This window comes from Athene cunicularia, assembly GCF_003259725.1.
Source record: "Athene cunicularia isolate RWA chromosome 22 unlocalized genomic scaffold, athCun1 chr22_part1, whole genome shotgun sequence".
Taxonomy (NCBI): domain Eukaryota; kingdom Metazoa; phylum Chordata; class Aves; order Strigiformes; family Strigidae; genus Athene; species Athene cunicularia.
In genome coordinates this window covers 4495069-4501241 of record NW_020799128.1, presented here as the reverse complement: position 1 = coordinate 4501241, position 6173 = coordinate 4495069, and positions in this window count along the sequence as shown.

Here is a 6173-nt window from a genome sequence, read left to right as displayed (position 1 = left end):
AGTGGGGGATGTGGCACTGTGACATTTGGCCAGACTCAGAACACACACGCTACAGAAACAGCAGGGCACAGTTAATCTTGGCCGTGCTGGAAAGCAGCGTGCCCCCCCAAAAGCAGCTCGGAAGCAGAAGACAAAGGAGTGAATCATCAGACGAAGCCAGCAAAACTGGGAGGGATTTCTGGGAAGAGTGAAACTCCAAGAGGCTTCCTCTCGGAGGAACGGCACCAAAAGGGTGCAATCTCCAACTCTGAATTCTCTGACAGTTCTCCCCCCACTCTGCCCTCCCTCCTTTCACTACTGCCAGTCTGGGAGGTGGTTTCAGGTACAAAGCCTTATTCTTCCCTTCACTGTGGGCACAACTCATGGGAGGAGGAGGAGGGGTGTTTGTCTTGATTAACAAAGTGCTTCCTATTAGGACAAGCTGAAACATAAGGGTAGGGAGGCACCACCTCACTTCCTCGGGGAACTAAGGAGAGAAAAGCAGCCTTCACGTTAAAAGTTCAAACTGAATGCAAATAGCCTTCCCTCTAACTTTCAGTTCTCTTTCCTCTTCTGGCAAAATCATCCTTCCTCTCCCCACGTTTCAGCACTGACAGGAGTTTCTGGCGGAGTTGTCAGCAGGACACAAGCGCTCCACAGGGGCTGGAGGTGCAGCACAGCCCGTCACCGCCCGGGACACAACGCCCCTTCCCGCAGGTCTCCCCCTGGCACTGACCCTCACTTCACAGAGTTTCCATCCCGACTGCCCCACGCAATATTTCACGCATCGCTGGCAGCCCTCAAAGAGGGCACCAGACTAGTTCATCAAAAATCCAATGAAAGGGACAAGCGCAACGAAGCAGAAATCAGAGCACGCAAGAGACAACCCTGCTCCTAAATCGTCCTCGTAAAAGGGCTCGTTACAGGGGACAGGCCCTTCTCCTGCTGAGAAACACAAACCTTGAGAGCTATGTCCTTAATCCAGTAACACATGGGCCACTCCAAGTCCCACCCAGCACCCAACGCTCAGACCCCATCCCACCCGGGGAAGGAAAACACATTCAACCCGACCTAATTAGCACAAGGCGGAATTCTCACGAGGACAAGGTGGTCTGCAGCCTTCGCAGCAGCCTGGAGAAACGCTGGGTTCCAGCACACTGCGAGGGCACTCGGACACGGTCCTGCAGCCACCCGGCGTGGCGGTGCCGCCCTCCAGTCGAGGAGGTTATTATCCATGAGATCCATCCATGAATTTCAGTGCAAGGTGGAGGTGGTTTAATTCATAGCAACGAAGGAAAGGCAGAAGTGACAGCAAAAACCCAGCCCAGACACTCAGCACTTTTCCACATAAGCTGTTTGAAGATATTTACACTGTCTTCCCAAGATACACTATGTTTTGTAGCTTCTTCTCCACCCCCTTTCAAGACACTTCACTGCAATAGAAGTATGGTTCTCAAGCACAGTAGTTTGCAGTAAATTTTCCAGTAACTTCCAGGACTTCTCGTACTCGGGTGCTTCCTGCAGTGGCCAAGGCTGCTGCCGGAGTTGCACCACATGTCACCACTGACAACACGCTCTTATCAACCATCCTTGGGCGTAACACGAGTCGAGATTGTAGTCCCAAGGAGAAAAAAAACAATTGCACCCACTATATTTATCTTGTCTCATTAGAGACTGCCTTTAATTATCAAGCATTGAAGGCAACTAGGAAGATGTGAATCATCTTCCCCTCCCCGCCCCAAATCCTCAGTAGGAATTCTGTGCGTGCTCCAGGGCATGTGGGAGCTTGAAAACCATCAAAACGTGTCATGGCCGTGGGGGTCTCCAGACACTGGGCCCGTGGTGCTCGCTCCCCACTCAGCAAAGGCCAAGCTGCATCTCCTGCCTTCAGAGACCTCAGCGAGCAGATGGCTGAGCAGTCCCAGAGACACAGCACACAGGTACACCCACCCGCACTGAACAGTCCACCCCAACTACCACCCGCTTTCACCAAAACTCCTTCCCAAGCCTATTAGAGTGAGGTCAATGATAAACTCTTCAATGGAAGAAGAAAAAAAAAAAAAGAAATGGGAAAGTTTAGGCTGTAACCTATTACACCACAAAACAAAGTAATTTCATAAAAACCAGCTCAGCAGCATGTGAGCAGCTCATCAGCTTGGGCTGCAGAAGCCGCTAAGTAGGAACATGCACAAAACCACCCTCCCCACCCCAAGGAGGAGGAGGAGTAAGAGTGGACTTGGGGACAAGGCTCCAAACCACCCCCTGTGCAGGGCAGGGCCTGCAGAGTGCTGGGGCTGCCAGCGGGGCTCGGCAGCTGCTCTGAGCACCCCTCTGGGACCCCCCACTGTCAGCACCACAGGTGATACCGAAGAGCACCATCCTGTACAATAAGCAAAACACCAAAATTCCCCTGACACTACCCAGATTTGTTCACAGCTGCCCACCAGCGAAACCCCGAGAGAGGACACAGCACCACCATTTACTTGTAATTCTCTACTTCCATTTACTCAGTCCCTAGGTGAGAGTGGAAATAAAGCCAGGAAAAAAAGTCAGCACCACACAGAAGTAAGATATTGCCAACGTTCTCTTTGGATTTATCCTGCGCCTGCATCCACCCTGGCAACTTTAGATACTCCACTATAAACGTAAAGGCTTGACCAAAACCCTATTAATCCCAGAGCATCAGTTAGCAGCAATGAGTTTTAATCTATTAGCTGCGTGCGTGTCTGAGTCAAAAGATGCACATTGCTAAAGCATTAAATACAGAAGGTCATTAAATTAACCGTTGTTGCAATCAATGACAATTGATGGATGAGGTCAGCTGCACCAGGCGGGCAGTAGACCGACCAGAACCTGTGCTGGGAGTCCAGGCAGCACCCCCAGCCCCCCAGCCCAGGGCAGGGGCAGTTCCACCCCAAGTGTCCCCCACAGTGTCCCCAGCGCCCCGCGCGTTCCCCTCGCTGTGTCTGACACCGTCCCTCCAATCCCCAAACGGGGTGGACTCTTCGCTCCCTTTCTGTCCAGCTGCAAAGTTTTAGATTTCTGAAGTGTGCTGTCACACTCCCCTCCCCATTCCTCAAGTAACACAATATTCAGTATTTCCTCGTGGAACCCATTTCTCAGATCCCTGAGCATTCATGTTAGAGCCCACCTGTCCCGAAAAAGGATCCAAACAGGCCAGACTCCCCCAGCGAGGCGCCCCTTGGAGTGCCACACTGTGTGTTTATGTATCTCCACAGGTCAATCTTTCTCCCATGACAGACAGCCCGGCTGACTCACTTGCCATTTAACCTGCTCCAACACTCATTTCCTTCCCTGCCAACATGCTCCTGCACCCCATTTTTCACTCTCATAATGCAGACAGTCATTTCCACCTCAGCAGAACACTGCACCCGTCCTCTCAGAGCCGCAGCCCTCTGCTGTCATTTCTCTCACGTGTCCACATCACTGGGGTTGCTGATCCTTCCTTTAAGGGCCCCACGAGGTGCAGGGCACCAACTCCAAGGTCAATGTGCATCCCCTGTACCCCATTCCCAAAATCACAAAGGACTTTGCCAAGCAGTATCTGTCTGAGGAGAAACGTGTGTGACCTGGCTTTCAGATGTCCTTCCAGAATGACACCTAACACCCACAACTTCTTCAGTGTCTGTCTTCAATCCATTACATACCAGGAAAAGCACCTTTAGGTGCAGGCGACCCCTCCGCTGACAGCTGTAGTAAGATTTACTCTTTGGGTTACTGGAAACAAAAATCTCCTTGGCTTCTACTATGTAAATATTATCCAAGTCCACTTAAAAATATTTAGAGATTTATACAAAACACCAAGCTAACAAATTTGCTAATAGCAGGAGCACTTCCTACGAAGCCAACAGCTCCAGTTCCTCCCAGACCTCAAAGGCCAAGGAGGGACTTGATGGTGCTGCACCCCCAAAGCGCCGGGGAACACCTGCCCAGCTGTTGTTCTGCAGGTGCTGCTCCTCCTCCTGACTCTTCCCCCCATCACCTCCTGCCCTGGCTCTAAATCTTCAGACCAAGCAGGTCTCCTTGAGTCACAGGAGGAAAAGATGACTGAATATCACAGCAAGAGAAGGAAATTCATTGATTTATTGCTCACCTGGAATATTCCTTTAACATTAAAGCTGGCAAGAACAGTCCATGTAACTTCTCTCAGTATTTTACAGGGGGGGTTGGACGTTAATGAGGGCACTGAGCTCTTCTACAGCAATATTTCCTAGAAAATTCTTACCTCCCTCTTGCTGAAATCCGGACCCATGCTGTAAGTGTTTCCTGTCTAGACTCTTACTGTTCCTCCTGCCCTTTCTAAGGCCACACTAATTCATCCACAAGACAACGGCTACTCTTGTTCCACAAAAAGGACGATCGCTCACATTCTCTGGTACAGTCACAACATCGTCTCCTCCCTGGAGCCTTCCTACAAGGAGAAGCAGAGCAAAGCCACGCAACCCTCTGGTGCAAGACGATTAATCTCACCGGGACCTTCCTCCTGGGGTCTCTGCCCTTGCACCCGCGACAGCCTTGCCCATGGAGAGCAGCTCCTCGAGCAGAGCCCGCTCCCTCCCTCCCGCCTCACCAGCTGGGCAGGCGTCAGCTGGCCTCGCACAGCGGAGGCTCGTGGGAACGCTTCTCTTTGGAGACGTCACTATCTTTAAATTCAGCCACCAAAGGAAACCACACAACACAAATTCAATCACAGAACTCGGTAGAGTTAAGCAAATAAACTTTTTTTTTTTTTAATTTTAGCTTGAGAAATGAGAATGGTCGAGACATGCAAAAGCTACAAGGCCATGTTTTAAACTTCCTTTTTTTCTGAAAACAAAGCAAAAGAAGCAATATTAGCTACACTGAAATTTCTTTCCTCTTTTTGTTCTTCACATGGAGGAAATAACCACAAAAACCCTCTTTGCTCTGCTGAATGATTGTCCCAGATTTGTTGAAACATGGGTGAGGCAGTGCTGTTTTTCACAATCTGAACAAAGGAATTATCTTAACCAAACACTGCATCTCTCCAGAAACTGAAATTGAAGTGGTTAAACACTTTTAAAATTCCTTTAAGAACTGGTAAAGCATGGCTAGAACGCCCTGGCGAGTGCATGACATCAAGGATCAAGAAAGAGACCAAGCAGCGAAAACCACGGTCCTGACCTATGGCAATGCCAGATGGTTTCTTTATGAATTTATACAGCCAAATGCTGAGGCCTCTCCAGACACAAATAGGAAGGGAAAATCTACAGCACACAAATCCCTTAAGGCTACGCATCACTGTCTGATTATGTTAATTCAGGAATTTTCAATTAGTAGTTTCCGGTAACATCCCATTGCTGCCTCACATCCCTGTTCATTGGGGAGTGTCCAAAGCACTTACATTCCAACCCAAAAGTTGGAAGTTCCTGGATAAACCGACACAGGTGACTGGTTTCTCCCCGCTCCTTCATGCTCAGACCCGAGACAAAGACGGTCCATTAACTTTTATTGCAGATTTGGTGTTATTAGCCGGGACAGAGGTGTCCAACGGCAGAAACGCCGCCAGCCAGCAGCAGTAATTCCCTGCGTCCTCCCACCCGCAGGCAGGAACTAAAATATTACTCCTCAAAACACTGACCGGTCCACTGGAAGCACAAGCACCCAACATCCCGGAGACACGTCGTTTGAGCCTTCGCTCCCTGGCAGGGCAGTTTCTAACACGCCGGGCCACCTCCACAAGCCAACGGCCACCTTCAGAGCTTGGCTTTCGTCTCGCGCAGCTCACAGCCGCCAGCAACCACGCGCCAAGTGAGAGGCAGAGATTCGCAGCACAGAATCCCTCAGGGAGAGATCCCCACCACAAGAGGACTGTTTCTCAGCATGAAGCATCAATACCAGTTTTAGAAAAGATTCCTCAGTTAGGAAGCCCTGACTATAAAACTGTGCATTAATGATAAACACTGGAGTTCAGCAAAGCGCATATATCCCTTCAGGAGGGGGAAAACAACAACAGAGGTAACATTTCTGCCCATCACGAATATATAACGTCAGAATCAGCATCCTAAAAGCCCATGAAGAGAGCAGTTTCAATTCATGAACAGCCCATAGGGACAGCCCAGCGCCAGCTCGTTAAAAGCCCGCAGCGGGAGCGCGCTGCCCGCTCGCCGCCGCTGCCGGAGGCCTGTGCCGTGCCCGAGCTCTGGCCGCAGGAC